The sequence below is a fragment of the Pinus tabuliformis genome, chromosome 9, assembly GCF_031772625.1.
Source record: "Pinus tabuliformis cultivar Carrire ecotype Pingquan chromosome 9, CPIR1, whole genome shotgun sequence".
In the NCBI taxonomy this organism is placed as follows: domain Eukaryota; kingdom Viridiplantae; phylum Streptophyta; class Pinopsida; order Pinales; family Pinaceae; genus Pinus; species Pinus tabuliformis.
In genome coordinates this window covers 76,795,005-76,812,732 of record NC_142307.1, presented here as the reverse complement: position 1 = coordinate 76,812,732, position 17,728 = coordinate 76,795,005, and the positions used below count along the sequence as shown (strand labels likewise).

At 36.7% G+C, this 17,728-nt stretch overlaps 1 pseudogene; it reads left to right on the top strand.

The window, feature by feature from the left end:
• The first annotated feature begins 4,384 nt into the window (after positions 1 to 4,384).
• On the top strand, positions 4,385 to 5,738 carry LOC149147188 (pentatricopeptide repeat-containing protein At1g77360, mitochondrial-like; annotated as a pseudogene).
• The last annotated feature ends 11,990 nt before the right edge of the window (positions 5,739 to 17,728 follow it).

Genomic DNA, 17,728 nt, shown 5'->3' with positions numbered 1-17,728 from the left:
GCGTCGACAAATGTTTGTCTACATGTGATTTACGCCGAAGTTATTCTTTCAACTATTATGGATCACAGAAGCCTCAATTCAACTATCATAAGAATTTCTTTTGAGAAAACTTTTCAATGTAGTAAAGACCAATGGAAGGCTAACTTTATTCTTCTAACATCTAAAATCTAAGCTATGTACAAAAGTTTAGTTGGAAATTGAATATTTACAAAGGGAGAGAAGGGGTTACCTTCTCAATTAAAGAATTTTTTCAAGATGAGGCCGTTAACAGGAAGAGAATCTCTCTTTCCTGATAGATCCTGCAAAATGAAAGTAGAAGGGCCTATCTTCTCATTGATTTGAAATGGTCCAAGCCACATTTTCTGGAACTTTGTGTGTTTTCCTTTATCCTCATGGGCTTTGTCCCATTTCAAAACTAGATCACCAACTTGCAATTGTTTTGAACTAGTTGAAGTTGTATCAAAGGATGACTTGATAATTTGCTGATGTTTTGCATGTAGAATCCTGGCATTTTCCCTTTCTTCTTCTAATTTCAAAATTTGATCATGTCTTAGTTGAATAGAAGATGAGGGACTTTCTTCGATAAAATGCACTAAGGCTAAGGATGGAAGCACTAAGTTAGCTGGTATGACAGCTTCCTTTCCATACACTAGATTGAATGGAGAAGTGCCTATAGAGGTTTCCTGAGTTATTCTATCAGCCCAAAGTGCAAATATCAAAGATTTATGCCAGTTCTTATGATTCTGTTCAATAGTTCGTTTAGTAATTCTAATAAGGTTTTTATTGGTGGATTCTGCCAACCCATTACCCTGAGGGTAATAATTTGCAGAATACCTCAATTTAAATCCCCTTTTGATAACAAACTAAAACATAGAATTTCCAGAGAAATAAGATGCATTATCAAAAACAAGAGCATTTGGGACACCAAACCTGGTAATGATGAATTGATCTATCAATTCCATAATTGCCTCAGAATTTGTTGTATTTAAAGGAATCGCTTCAACCCACTTAGTAAAGTAATCAGTGGGAGTAAGGATATACTTATGCTGTTTGGATGAATGTGGAGTGATTTCTCCTATGATGTCCAATCCCCATTGCTCAAATGATTGCTCAATGTTGACTGGTTGCAAAGGGAAAGTTGGCTTTCTTTGTCTTCCACTGGAGGTTTGATAGCTTTGACATTTCCTTACATATTCATGAGCATCTCTAAACAAGGTGGGCCATTAGTATCCAACATGAATGATTTTGTGAGCTGTGGTGTCAGCTCCAAAATGTCCTCCTGCCGGTCCATCATGAAGTTCCTGCAAAACCTTTAATGCTTCAGGTTTTTCTAAGCATCTTAACAAAATTGAATCATAATTTCGCCTAAACAATACACCATCTATAATTGTAAAGTTTTTTGCTTTTAATCTAATGGCACGTTTGTTTTTATAGGAGAGATTGGAAGGAGCATATCCATTTCTTAGATAGAAAATCAGATCTGTATACTGTGATTCAGAACCTGTGGTACTTATCTGATTGATTTCTTCAATATCTTCTGTATTTTCAGGTTCTTGAATGTTGGATGCTCCTGCTAACAACCTGCAAAAACCTTGGCCTTTGACAATCTTTGCTGGCTTGATTTCCAAGTCATATTCTTGTAATGTTGTGACCCATTTTGCTCTCTTTTCTCCTAATTCCCTTTGAACCAGTAATTGTCTTACTGCCGAAAAAGGAACTATAGCTTTTGTATGAGCTTTTAAGAGGAAGGGCCTATAGTGTTTTATGGCTTTGTACACAGCAAAGGCTTGTTTTTCAACTTCCGAATAATTCAGTTCAGCACCTTGAAGATTTGAGCTGTAAAACGAAATTGGTGCTTCCAAGTTTTGATCATTGATTTGAGTTAATACTGCTGCATATGACGAAGCGGATGTGAGGGTATATAGTATGAAATGATTAGAAAAATTGGGAGTGCTTAAAGCAGGGGCATTAATTATTGATTGCTTGATGGAATCGAATGGCTCCTTTTCTGCAGATCCCAATTTAAACACAGAATTTTTCTTAATCATCATTTGTAATGGTAAAATAATCTGGGAAAAGTCCGGAACAAAATGTTTAACAAAGTTAATCTGACCCAAAAATGACTGCATAGATTTTTTATTATGAGGAAATGGAATTTCAGAAATCTCTTTAATTCTGTCTGGATCAATATAGATACAATCTTTTGAAACAATGAAGCTTAAAAGTTTTCCTTGATTAAGGGCAAAAAAGGACTTCTTTGGATTAAGATAGATACCATATTTTCTACACTGCTCAAAAATTTGTTTTAAATCATGTATGTGATTAGACCTTTTCTTGGAAAATACAGTAATATCATCTAAATAGACGACTACTGATTTATTAAGCAATCCTTTGAACGCTATGTCCATGGATCTCTGAAATGTGGCTCCTGCATTGATGTAATGCCCCACTTAAATCTTATCCTACAAATTGTGTTAATATTTACATTATCTGAAAATATTGAGAAATATTGGTCTAAAATAAATTTATGATTTCCATTATTCAAATTCCCCACTTACCTTCTCAATTTGAATATTGTGTAGGATATGGTCTCCTTCCATTAATTCAAAATATATTTATTCATTCACATTCCCCAATGTACCCTCACATTTAATAAGGAGAAGACAAGGTCCTCTCCATCTTATCATCAATATATATATTTATTCATTCACATTCCCCAATGTACCCTCACATTTAATAAGGAGAAGACAAGGTCCTCTCCATCTTATCATCAATATATATATTTATTCATTTCACACACCCCAATGTACCCTCACATTTAATAAGGAGAAGACAAGGTCCTCTCCATCTTATCATCAATATATATATTTATTCATTTCACATTCCCCAATGTACCCTCACATTTACTAAGGAGGAGAAATGGTCCTCCCCATGTAATTACACTTCACATTCCCAAATGTACTTCCCCATTAAATTCTCAATTTTAAATTCATATCACAATTCCAAATGTACTCTAGCTTGAAAGAGAAGTCAACCAAGGATGGGTGAGAGTTAATGACATTAATGAGAGGTGGTTGAGGAAAGAGGGTATAAAAGGGAAGGGGGAAGGAAGAAGAGGGGGGTTGGAGTTTTGCTTAGGATTGTGGGGGTTGGTTGTGATTGTTTGGCCTTGTTATGATTTTTGGGAGACCTTGGAAACCTGTGGAGGTTTCTTGGGTTGAGGGGAGGAAAGTATCATTTTCTAGTTTTGCACATTCTTCTTGAGGACACACTATACCTGGTTGGACTTGGGCACGGAGGGCTAGGGAACCTGTGGAGGTTTCCTGGGCTAGGAATTTATTTCCTAGTTGGCTGGGAGGTAAATCTAGTTGGGTCGGCCAGAAGGAGCGTTCAGCTGGAGCTATAAGACAAAGGTATCATCATCAACCGCCGGAATAGGTATTTTTCCATGGACTACTCTTGTTAAGTTGATATCAATGGAATGCTCACCTTAATTTATGTTGTTTATGATAAAATGATAAGATGTTAAATGTTTAAAGCTATGAAAGAAGGTCAGTAAGCTCCTTTTTATTACTTCAAATCAGTAGGAAAATAGATTTGTTAGTGTATAATAGATTGAGGTTCTAATATTAGGAATCAGGTTCTTACACATGGTATCAGAGCTTTAGTTCAAAACCTGGACCCAAAGCCCACTAAACCCCAAAGACCACTAAAAAGAGGGCTTGAAGGGGGAGTTACAAGATTAGAAGCTTGACAACTCTTTAGAGTTGAGATTATTGTTGCATTAGTGCATGAGACAGCTTACTGTTGTGGAACAGTTTATCTATCTGCCTTTCTTTGGGAGCATGGACAGGTTTCGATGCCATGGAAATCATTGTGCAATGTGCATTTTATTGTAAATTAATGTTTTCTCAGTCTTGTATGGAATGAACATTTTATGGAAATGAGAAAACAACCAAGAATGTGGACTTCATAATTTTATTCCTCCGTCTGGAACCGCGGGCGCTTATATGCGATTTTTTTTTCTCAGAAGGTAAGTATAGGTTTTGGGTGGCATCACACTTAGTTTAGGATTTTGTTCACATGAGTACCACGTTTCAGGGAGATGTTGGTTCGGCTGTGCTATATTGGTAGATTGTTCGCAGTCGACCACAAAAAACCCAATTTGGATTTTCAGCACAACCCGCATTTGTTCTTTACATATTTCTTCGAAGGAGTTTGGCGTTCTCCATCTCAGTCTCACTTTGAAAAAGGCAAAAACAAACAACTGATGAGTGGAGGAGTCTCCTGATACATGAAAGTCGTACATCTCAAGGACGTCTCAGAAGAAGGGACAATGCAGTTCAGATATTTCAGAACATAGAGTTTATAGCAGACCTTAAGTATGGGGAGATGGGTACTCCCCTTGCAGGTAAGGAATCACAATAGGCTCTCTGTTTGTCATTTTTCCTCATTTTCTACTCACACCCAAAACCTCGAATCAGACCTAGAGAAAGCCACTGCAATTGTATTAGAAAACAAGGGCAAGTCCCTGTTTTCAGGACTGGAACAGTCTGGAATCCGTTGGTCACCCCCATTAGTAGAAAAAGTTCTTAAAAACATACGGAATGATGGAACCCAAGCTTTACAATTCTTCAATTGGGTGGGGAAGCAAAAGAGTTTCAAGCATAGTCCAGATGCTTATAATTACATGATTGATATTCTAGGTAGAATGAAAGACTACCGAACTCTGTGGCATTTGATGTCCAATATGCAGAGGGAGGGTTGCCCCGTAACACCCAAAACATTTGCTATTATAACAGAAAGGTATATTGCAGCAGGGAGAGAGGATAAGGCAACTAGGGTGTTTTTTTTTCAATGCCTGAATATGGTTGCCCACCTGATTTACCTGCATTCAATGCTTTTCTGGATTCCTTATGTAAAGCAAAAAGGGTTTTAAGGGCTGATAGGATTTTTAGGGATTTAAAGTATAGGTTTCGTCCAGATAGCATTACCTATAATACCCTTGCCAACGGCTGGTGTATGGTGAAGAACATTCCCATGGCGCAGAGGGTTTTGAAGGAAATGGTTGGCAAGGGATTTGAACCCACACCTGTGACCTACAATACCCTCCTCCATGGTTTTTTTTTCATCACTGGTCAGGTGAAAGAGGCATGGTTGTTTTATAAGGAGATTAAGCGCAGAGGATTTTCACCGAATGTTGTGACCTATACGACAATAATATATGGAATTGGGATGGCTGGCAAGGTCGAGAAAGCGGAAAAGATCTTCGATAATATGATTGAGAATGACTGCCTTCCAAATGTCGCAACTTATAATGCGATGATTCAGGTGCTTTGCAGGAAAAAGTCTGTGACAGATGCATTTGAAGTCTTTGATGAGATGCTTGGGAGGGGATATTTCCCAATTTGACTACTTACAATATACTGATCAGAGGGCTTTGCCATTCTAAACAAATGGAGAGAGCTTTGGAGTTCAAGAATGAGATGGAAAAGAATGGTTGTCACCCCGATGTTCGGACCTTCAACATTATTATTGGATATTTTTGTGATCTAGGTCAAATTGAAAGAGCTCTGAGCATCTTGAAGGACATGGGAGCTGGACCCTGTCTTCCTAATCTAGATACTTACAACATTCTCTTGAGTGCTCTGTGTGCTACACGAAAGTCAGATAGTCTACTGGAAGCTGGAAAGCTGGTGCAGGAAATGGTACGAAAGGGTTTTTCCCCAGTGAACTGATTTTAATAAAATCTTGAGTCTGTACCGGGTGTTAAATTGTTAATGGATAGGAGACGGGTTTATTATTCTCAAGCTATATATGAAAATGTATAATCTGCATTTGACATAATGTTTTACGAATGCAAATTTTGCAGCTGTGGTCCATTTAAACCAAATTACAAATATTAGTGGACACTGTATGACATTTGAATCCACAACTTAAATCAAATAATGTTTTAGGAATGCAACCAAATTACAAATATTAGTGGACACTGTATGACATTTGCATCCACAACTTAAATCAAATAATGTTTTAGGAATGCAACCAAATTACAAATATTAGTGGGCACTAGTATAGCATTTGCATCCACAACATAAATCAGAAAGCAAAGTCTGGATGGCAGCCTTGTAATGAGCTACTTATTCTACCAACCAATTAACCGAGTCAATCATATGTTCCAGTTCATATATATCTGTCCAGGTGGTCGAATAGGTGGCTCTTGGAGGCCCAGGCCGACTTGTTCCCATGGAGGGGGCTGACTTGGCAATTTTTGGTGGACTTTGACTCAATAAAATTCAAAATTCTTTTTCTTACAAATGTCCAAATGGGACATGACTCAATAATTTCTTTTTGACTCTATATGCATGAAGAACATTCTTTGACCAAAAATAAATATAATAATGAATATAATAAATATAACAATGATTGTTTTACATTACATTATGAAGACTGACACTAGTTACATTTTTCAATAAAGTGTGCTGTCCACTCTCATCAATTGCAGGAAAGGGTCCTTTCCTGATGATAATTCAGTCATGGCCGAAACTCTCCTTTGTCCTCTTTATCCCTTGCTCTGCCATATTCTCGAAATTCAGGCCCAGACCAAAACAAACAGAAATCCTGAGATACACAGAATTTTCAGACCTTCTGTAGGAAATTATGAAGGCATGTGATGTACTGTCTCTTCCAGGCTCCCAAGGAGTTTCCAGTTTGTGGTGTTGATGATCCACATGAAAGCCCATTCATGGCAGCCACTCTTTGTCCCATGTAACTTCAAATTCCCACTCTCAGTCATTAAGGATTGAGTTGGTATTATCAAGGGCCAACATACCTAGTTCAAGGGGCCAAACATATTAATCAAAATTAAATGAGGCCTTGGAGTTGAACCCCATGTTTCCATATCCCTAAGTGGATTTACTGTTCCTGTCCTCGATATGATTTATTTTTATGAGCCAAAACTTGGCATCAATTTTTATAAAGCCTGAAAGTGATGGACACTTTCAGCAGCAAACAACAGAAATGAAAAACAAGAGTATTAATCTTTAATGCCAGCAACATCAGTTTCAACATTAAATGATAGAAACTCCAGCAGTTTTAGTAGATTTGTTAGCAGATTCTATAACGCTAACAACAGAAGAAAAACCAAGAGTAGCTACTAGTAGCAACCGACAAATGCTCCAAAACCTCTGCTCATATTGTCTAAAACTTTCCTGAGAAGGTATGAATGCCAATTCAGGCTGAAGTCCAGGCAGTTTGCAGGCTACTCTTGTCTCAGAGTGTCTCATCCACACTACCTGCAATAACACTCTTAACAAAAAATCCCTACTCTAATGTCTAAGAGCCATTTTATGGCTAGTGATCCCAATTTTCTTAAGAAAATATGAGTTACAACTCAACTCTTGATGAGTGACACTTACGGGTGGGAGTTACTAAACACTACATACAGGTGGAGTTAGAAAAGAACTCTTGAGTGGGGGACATAATTTTGAGGATGGATGATAATGACCATTAATGTCAGCATGTATTAGTAACTCGTTATGCTAAGAAAAAAAAAATAAGATGTTTCTAAGTAATATTTTTGTCCAACGGAGAAATTCGAACTTTCAGTTACAAAAAGAGAAAAAAAAAACTACATTTTGAAGGTTCGTATACACCTCATAAAAAGCGAAAAAAAAAAAAAAAAAAGTCCATAGACAGTCTATGCTAATCCTAGGCATGCATTTAATGTTGCATCTAGTTACAGTCCATGTATGGGCATCATATTACTGGTTAACAAAAATTACAACAAAAATAAGTGTGCTGTGCCTCGAAACTGACTCTCAAAAATTGAAATACTGCAAGATTTCTTAAGGATTAAGATATCCTCTTCATCATTTCCTCCTATTACCATAAACAGTGCAATTTTGGATTTTTAGGTCGCTTGAGAGCTGACAAGGAGGTATTGAATTCAGGCATATGAAAAGGCTCCTCCACCTTCCTATGATCCTCAGTCTGAAGCATACATTGCTGTCCCAACCAGTGTTGCGAATAAGGTTGCTGGTTTGTCTGATATTTTCACAATTATTCAGGTCTATGTTTATTCTTATTGATATCTTCTGATAATTGCAAATATTTTCCTTGATATTTTTGAGAAGTTTCTTTCTGGTTCATCGGTAATATATTTCCCGAAATGATATTTTCAACAATCCAACACACCCTGCTTAAAGAGCTCACTGACAACTCTATTGAACTATCTTCTTACATGTGGAAAAGAAATATCTTCAAACTCTGGTGCCACTGCCAATATCTGATCAAGGAGGGGCTTCAGAGATGTTTTGTAGATTGAAGGATCCATGGACCCATTCTATCATGAGATTGGAGTCCCCAAACACCTGCAATCTGGATAAGACCTTTTTCCACAGCTACCTTCAGCAGATTTAGAAGTGCATGAAGCTCTGCCCAATTATTTGTTTCACTGCTTGATGTTTAAAGGTGAAGTAGTATCTTTCATTGAGATACAGAATTCCTGCTCCACGAGGGCTGGGTTCCCTTGGCTGGTTCCATTGAATAATTCCCAGCTTTGGATTTGTCAATTACAGGAGGTTTGATTTCTTTTGTGCCTTCTGCATCAGATCATGTACATCCTCACAAATATACTTGATTTTTTAAACATTTCCAGGGGAGTGCAACATTTATCCTGAAATGAATGTCATATCTTGTGATCTAGATTGACCAAGAGACAATGCAGGGAAGAGCTTTATGATTCACCAATATTGAGTTTTCCCTCCATCTTTTGGAGCTTCCACCAAGGAAAGGCCTTCCCATTTACCTATCCCCCTTGTTAGAGAAAAACTTTCTTCAATGGCTCCTTTGTAAATGGGCAGTCCATCAATAAATGATTGATGTTCAGTTCATCTTTTCTACATAACATAAGAGGACCTGGTCCTTGCCAGGATCTCTTTTGAAGTACCTCCCAAGTAGATATTGCTATTTAGAGCCAGCCACATCAGTGATCTAAATGTTATTGGAGCCTTGATTTTACATAAAGGCTTTGACCACCATTCTACTCCGAACTCCTGAGTAAGAAACATGTCCTTATGACCTAAACATGCAGTGTATTCTCTGGAAGGATTCCATGAACATACTAAGGCATTCCCGTTAGTGACTATGGGTATCCCAATGCCAATTCTAATATCTTTGCGAACATGCACAGAATGGACAGGCCTGCCTCTAGTCAATAATGAAGTTCTCAACTCTTCCCAACTTTATAGGTGTGATAAGGATCATATGGACTTGGCATTTACATCAACAACTTCAGATTTTCTGCCCAAAGGTGTGAGGCACATGTCCCCATAACAGAGCCAAAAGATGACAGAAATTTCCCTAGATAAAAAAATTGCAATAAGCAATCCACTGGAGACCCTCCAACACATGTCAACCTATGAACATGTTCTTGTGACATGTACTTTCCATGACATCCTTGCAAGGAATTGCATATTAATTATTGAAAAAAAAAATCAAACATTCAATGCCAAACAAAAATAATAATTGTCCAAATGAAATTTTAACTTCTCATGCTATTTCCCATCTACTCGTACATTCATTCAATCACTACCGGAATGGAAATTACAGAATAGAAACTAATGCTGAAAAGAATAAAACATATTTTCAAACAAAATGGATGAAAGATATGTTGTGCCATGACGGGGGAGAGAGCAAAATATTGTACAAAGGTAAGTAATTGAAGAGGGAAAATCCTCTTTTAGGTACTGACATTTAGAGTTATTGAAGTATCCAATAAGGAATCTGTACAGAATAAACTTTCAAATTGAATGGCTCTGGTATTTCACTTTCTTTACCTATGTTCTTGAAATTATAAACTCAAGAGAAAGAGAGTTTACAGAGGGAGAAATCGCATTCAGAGGGAAAAATCCAGGACCAGAAACAAATCAGCTTGGAAAGCTATAATTGCACTTGCTTCCGTTGCATTTTTCCTTTCAATGTCATGTTCTTACAAATCTTGCAATTCAGTGAGGAGCTTTGGTTCAACTCTGTGGCTCGGAGATCCTGATTTTGATATATAGGTAATTTCGCGAGGCATTTGTGAAGTTTGGAATTGTTTGTAAAGATGGCATCTACTTCAAGTGAGAGAAAGGAAGTTATCATCTTTTATGGAAAAGACTAGGCACATTATCCTGGGTACTTCTATTTACTGTTATTTTATCCTCCAGTCCTTTTCGTGGATATAGTTAATATAAATGTAATGTTGATGATTGGATTCAGTAGCAGTTAATAGCAGTGGGTTGGTAATGGTAATGGATCCGAAAATGAATATATCGATATATAACTGGAATGGGAAATTGATAGTCTGGCGATTGAGATTCCCTGGGCCTCGCATGTCTCAACGACCAATTCGAGTATCGATATCAGCCTTCGAATCTAACAACTTATGGTGGCCTCAACCATGATTTATATACTGATCCATTACTTAGGAAATTTTAGATGGTTGTGTTTTATTTCTCCTAGTTCTTTTTCTAAATTTCGATGATAATTGAAGTGCTCGGTTTATGAATATATTCCTTCTTTTTATCATATATTACCAACGTAACATTTTTCATTTACTCAAACTATGGATCCTGAAACTTTATTCACAATTAAATTAGAATCGTGGAAGTTAGTTTCTAAACTTGCAGAGCTGTTTTATCTATATATGTAAAAGAGAAGTAAAAGGTATGAATAGAGAAGAAGATTATTCATCGTTATATGCAAAAGAGAAGTAAAAGGTATGAATGGAGAAGAAGATTTGGAGGCTTTTTGGTGTTTATTTTGCAGTTTTGAGATGGCTAGTAGTGTACCATAGCTTGATGGGAAAATGGTATCTGGTGCATCAAGATGAAGACTCTTTTCTACTTGTAAGAAATATATGAGATATCCAAGTGTGAAGATGATGATAATGACTGTGTGAGTTTTGCTATATTTTTTTTAATCTGATTCTATTTATTTTGAGAATGTAGTAAAAGAAAGAAAATGGTGTGATGACATGGATGAAGAAATCCAAACAATTGAGGAAACTGAGACGTGAGAGATAGTAAATCTTCTAGCAGAAAAAGGAGTTATTAGTGTGAGGTGAGTTTATAAACCCAGGAATGATGTATAATGCATAATTGAAAGGCACAAAGCACAACTTGTAGTCAAGGGTGCAAATGACAACATGGAAGAGAATATAATCAAACCTTTGCTCTTGTACAAAGAATGGAAACTGTTATAGTTGTCATGGCAATAGTAGCTCAATACAAATGATAAGTCCACCAAATGGATGTAAAATCAACTTTTCCCAATGACGTATAAGTTAAGAAAAGCATTGTGTGGGTTCAAGCAGTTGCCAAATGCTTGGTATAGCTGCATTGACTCGTAACTATTGAGCAATGGTTTTAGTAAAAGTAGCAGGAAGCCAAACAGTTTACATCAAAGTTAGCAATGAAGGTGAAATTATCAAAGTTAGCAATGAAGGTGAAATTATAATTATTTGCTTGTATGTAGATGATTTTATTTTTACAGGAAATAATCTATCCATAGAAGAATCTAGATTAGCAGTCGACAAAGAATTTGTAATAACAAAAATGGGCTTATTGAGATATTTTTTGGTATAAAGTCGAACAAACAAATGAAAGTATCTTTATATCTCGAACCAAGTATGCAGGGGTATCTTGGAAAGATTTAGGAAGTTGAATAGCAAGCTAATGCCAACAATTATTGCATGGTGCATAACAGATGGAGGCCTTACAAAGATGGTCTAGTGGGGTAGAATTTTCTAGTGAAAATATTAGGATACACATTTACCCCTATTCTAGTGTTGAATAAAAATATCGTGAAAAGTAATGTGTTGCTAGTTTTGGATAAAAAGACCCTCAACTTTCTTCGCAACTTTGTGGTCACTGGCCACTTATGAAAGGAGTAGGCATCTTTAGAAATGCGGTACCATTTAGAGGAAATACTAATAGCAACAGGGAAAAGGAGATTATTCCGTTCATTTAATTAATTTTCAATTGTCTGGTCATATTGTGAGCTGCAATATATATCACAAGATTGTTTTAGTACTAGTAAACAATGATTAAATATATAATAAATTTGAACCTTTTGACATTTACAGGACATCCCTCTCAATTTACAAAAAAAATAAAGTATGAAAATCATGTTGGAAACAGTTCTGAAGTTTGGAGTTTTTATTTTATTTTCAAGATTAATTAAATGGGTTTGGAAGATTGGGACTTATCTATTCACTAAGGTTTTAAAGAAATTATATGCATAAAACCTCCTAGTGGAATTGATAGTGCACTAATTTGTTGCTTGCTATTATCTTGGTTTTGGTACCACCTTATAGCATATACGGGTTCAAATTCTATTTTCCATGATGGACAGTTGAATCTGTTTCAACTCTAATTGTTATTGAAGGGTTCCACAAGGATGTCACATGAGCATTTATGATGCCCATTTTAACATAGATAGCCACCTATGTTAAGGTTCTATTTTGCAGTTCCATGTTATTTATGAACATTATATACATTTGGTTGGACACGTGAAAATTGATTGATGGATTGGATATTGATGATGGACATGTTGGATGTATGACCAAATGTATGACTTACTTGGTTACAATTTATCTAGTGCATGACTTGTCAAAGTTATTGTTGCATCGTATAGGCTTATATAGATATGATTTATCTAATCAATGACTTAGTGAAATTATGATTTATGTAATGTAAGATTTATTTCCAGTATGAACAACAAAAATTGACACGTGGACACTGGGCTTAATAAACATGATGTTTAAGATCATGTACCTATATCTATTTTGTGGTTGTATATATGCATGGATGAGAACTAAACTACAGGTTGGAAAGAACCATATGATAACCAAGATATACTATTCCATTGGGGAAGGTCGAGATGACCAATGAGGAAAGGTACGATGTACATTGTTCTATTACATTTGGTATCTACTTGATATGCACTTTATGCACTTGATATCTACTTGATATATACTATTCCATTGGGGAAGGTCGAGATGACCAATGAGGAAAGGTACGATGTACATTGTTCTATTACATTTGGTATCTACTTGATATGCACTCTTATGACATGAGTAAAATGCAAATGACAGGTGGCAAGACGACCTGACTGGATTATTCGATGACAAGTCCAACCAGCTCTGTAGTGTGGTCCGTGCTCTGAAGGAGGGGTGGAGGTGTTTCCCACCATGTATCCTCCGAAACCTGGAATCGTGGGGAGGACAGTTGAATGCTCCCCCTAGACGTGTGATGACGATTGCCAGATGCCTGCTGGGGAAAGTTCGGTCGAGGTATTCGACGCTTCCACCATGTCGGTTTTATCAGTGGTTAGTATGGCCGTTGCCACTGATAGAGCAGCAGAGGATGGATAGGGTGGGAACGGAAGTAGGTCAAGGTGGATAGGAAGCTAAAGATTAGTTGGAGACTCTTGATGGGAAGTAATGCCATTATCTGACTCATCGAATTTTAATGCTATAACTCTTTCTGGTTTGCTATGCTTTCAAACTCCTTGTATCTTTTCATTCTAACTTCGGGACGAAGTTTTCTGAAGGAGGGGTGTATGTAATGCCCCACTTAAATCTTATCCTACAAATTGTGTTAATATTTACATTATCTGAAAATATTGAGAAATATTGGTCTAAAATAAATTTATGATTTCCATTATTCAAATTCCCCACTTACCTTCTCAATTTGAATATTGTGTAGGATATGGTCTACTTCCATTAATTCAAAATATATTTATTCATTCACATTCCCCAATGTACCCTCACATTTAATAAGGAGAAGACAAGGTCCTCTCCATCTTATCATCAATATATATATATTTATTCATTCACATTCCCCAATGTACCCTCACATTTAATAAGGAGAAGACAAGGTCCTCTCCATCTTATCATCAATATATATATTTATTCATTTCACACACCCCAATGTACCCTCACATTTAATAAGGAGAAGACAAGGTCCTCTCCATCTTATCATCAATATATATATTTATTCATTTCACATTCCCCAATGTACCCTCACATTTACTAAGAAGGAGACATGGTCCTCCCCATGTAATTACACTTCACATTCCCAAATGTACTTCCCCATTAAATTCTCAATTTTAAATTCATATCACAATTCCAAATGTACTCTAGCTTGAAAGAGAAGTCAACCAAGGATGGGTGAGAGTTAATGACATTAATGAGAGGTGGTTGAGGAAAGAGGGTATAAAAGGGAAGGGGGAAGGAAGAAGAGGGGGGTTGGAGTTTTGCTTAGGATTGTGGGGGTTGGTGGTGATTGTTTGGCCTTGTTATGATTTTTGGGAGACCTTGGAAACCTGTGGAGGTTTCTTGGGTTGAGGGGAGGAAAGTATCATTTTCTAGTTTTGCACATTCTTCTTGAGGACACACTATACCTGGTTGGACTTGGGCACGGAGGGCTAGGGAACCTGTGGAGGTTTCCTGGGCTAGGAATTTATTTCCTAGTTGGCTGGGAGGTAAATCCAGTTGGGTCGGCCAGAAGGAGCGTTCAGCTGGAGCTATAAGACAAAGGTATCATCATCAACCGCCGGAACAGGTATTTTTCCATGGACTACTCTTGTTAAGTTGATATCAATGGAATGCTCACCTTAATTTATGTTGTTTATGATAAAATGATAAGATGTTAAATGTTTAAAGCTATGAAAGAAGGTCAGTAAGCTCCTTTTTATTACTTCAAATCAGTAGGAAAATAGATTTGTTAGTGTATAATAGATTGAGGTTCTAATATTAGGAATCAGGTTCTTACAATTGATGAGTCCAAAAGGCATCTTTTGGTAGGCATAAGTTCCCCACTTAGTTCTGAAGGTCGTTTTTAGCCTGTCATCAGGATGAACCAGTATTTGGTTATATCTTAAAAAACCGTCTAAAAAGGACATTAGTTCTGAACCAGCCACTGAATGTAATGTTTGCTCCATAGTAGGTAAAGGGAAGTTATCCTTTTGACTTTCCTTGTTAATATTTCTGAAATCAATGCAAATCCTAATATCGCCATTTTTCTTCCGAACGGGCACCATGTTGGAAACCCAGTTTGAATGTCTCACAGGAAAAATTATCTTAGCCTTTAATAGTTTATTTAATTCAGCCTTTATTTGATTCTTAAGGTTAGGATGAATATTTCTTAACTTCTGTTGTATTGGTTTTTGTTCAGAAAGCATTGGAATAGTATGTTGAATAATTGATGTATCATATGTTTTCAAATCATCATATTTCCAAGCGAAGACATACTTGTTTTTTGTTAACAGCTTAATGAATGCTGTTCTTTCTTCTATAGAAAGTCCTAGCCCCAAATTGATGTTTTGAGGGTTCTCATCAATACCTAGGTTTATCAATTCAAATCTTAAAGTGGAACTCTGGATTTTTGAATTGGTCACCTGTTTAAACTTGTCTTTAATATCATAAAGATCTTCAAGCTTGACCACTGGTTTTGGTATTGAGTTTCCCTCTTGCTTTTCCTTCATCTGAAGGTCATGATCGCTTTCATCAATGATTTGGCCATCATAGGACTTGTCGGAAGTCAAGAAGCTTAAAATGTCTTCATCATGATTGAACACTCTCCAATTGGTGACATTATCGGGGATCGATGGTCTAAAAATTAACTCTACTGAAAATCTATCTGGGCTATAATCTTTGGATGGTAGGAGTCTGGAAGCAACATTAGCTAACAGGTCTACTGCTGCATTCTGGGACCTAGGGATGGGAGAAATATTGAATGCTAAAAATTGAGAGGTGAGTTCCTGTACCAGAGACTGATAGTGTTTGAGATGACCAGAGAGGCAATGAATTGTATTTCTCACCTGTTTAATAACAATCTCTGAATCACCAAACACTTTCAAATATTGAACCTTGAGGCCAATCGCTTTGTAGAGTCCTTGGACTAGGGCCTCATATTCAGCTGTATTGTTTGTGCATTCAAATTCCAATCTGCATGATAACATAGTTTTTTCTCTCTGAGGGCTAACCAAAATACATCATGCTCCCGAGCCTTCACTAGACTTAGACCCATCAAAATATAGTGACCAAAATAAAGAATTATCAACAATTTTATTTGCAGTTTCCTCAATAATATTAAAACATCTTGACCTATCTATTTGTGAAAAAATTTTGATCTGAGATGTGAAATTATTGACTCGGAAAGGAGATGGTTGGGCGGTGAAGTTGCCAAAGAATGATTCAGATGAATAGTTCCCCAAGATATTGTTATTAAATGCTATTGGTTGGTTTTCTTGTTCAAACTCGGTAACTGTATGGGTCATGTGTTTCTCCCGATCAATCTTGATCTGATTCAGTTTTCGTTTATAAGGTAACCACATATGAGACCAATCGGTGGAAATATAGCCGTGGAGTTTTTCAGACCAATCTCTACTTAAAATCAACTCATAAAATTCAGGTATATCAGCGATCAAAATATCAATTCTTAAACTACTCTAGGATCAGCCGATAACCTGATAGTTACTGAGTTGATTTCCCCTAAAACCTGGACTTTAGCTCTATCCAACTATACAATATGAATTGTAGAATTTTGGGGTTCAATGTTCAGTTTGGAACAAACTAAAGCTGGCATTATATTAGAGGAAGCCCCTGAGTCAATCAAACAGTTGTGTAGGTTTCTATTATAGATCTCATAGGTTAAGAGGAAGGGTGGAGTATGAGAATTTGATCTATCCCCAATTAAGACTCCGTCAATAGCTTCCACTCTACTAGAAGGCAGTTGGCCTGAATCATTAGAAGCTTTGGACAATAAAGGATTGGGAAGAGGTGAAGAAGGAACGGCATTTAATTCTTTAAGAAGTAACTTCTGTTTTGTTTGAGTTTGCTAAGTTCAAACATAGTAATATTCACCTTAGTCTTCTTCATGTCTTCGATAATATTGCAGTCCATAGAATCTGGTACTACCAATGTCTTAGATGTTGAAGGTAGATTTGAAGATGATGGTTGATTTTTGGATGGTGTTGCCGAAGCTTTCTTTATAGGAATCTTTTCTTTGGTAGTAGAGGAACCTGCATTCCTTTTCTTTGAAGTTGTTTGGACAGGTTCAGGAGTGCCTTTACTCCTGGTAGTCACAGGGAGGGCTTCTTGTTCATTTTCCGTATCGGAAGTGGGCAAAATAAAATCCCACATCCCATGGCATTCGATAGTCTCTTCTTCTTTGGGTTCCTCGGATGTCAAGACTGTTTCATCTTCTTCTTCTTCCTCAAGATCTGAATCGGCATTGGATATAACATTTGGTGGTTTTGATTCAGTTTTCTTGAAATTCCTAAATGGCATTTTTGTTGAGGTTTCTGCTACTTGCTTTTTTATTTCGACCATTTCATTTGACATAGTCTTGAGGACTTTCTATAAACCTTCCATATCATATGGATCTTTAGGAGTTTTCTTCTTTGAATCATATTTGAAAGAAACGTTTTGGATTTTCTATCTTCAAGAGCAGCTTTCTTTTCTAGAGCATTAATACATTTCTCCACAGCAAGTGCTTCTTTCATGTTTTCAGCTAAAGTTGGTTTAGCAGCCCTATCTACAAAGATAGCTATATTGGAGGGTAGGGCAGTTATATACCATTCACTTCTGATTTGCTCACTTGGTTTGGAGGCTGTTGGAATCTTATTCAAGAGTTTATTGAATCTTGAGTTGAATTCTTTAATCGGTTCCTTATGCTCT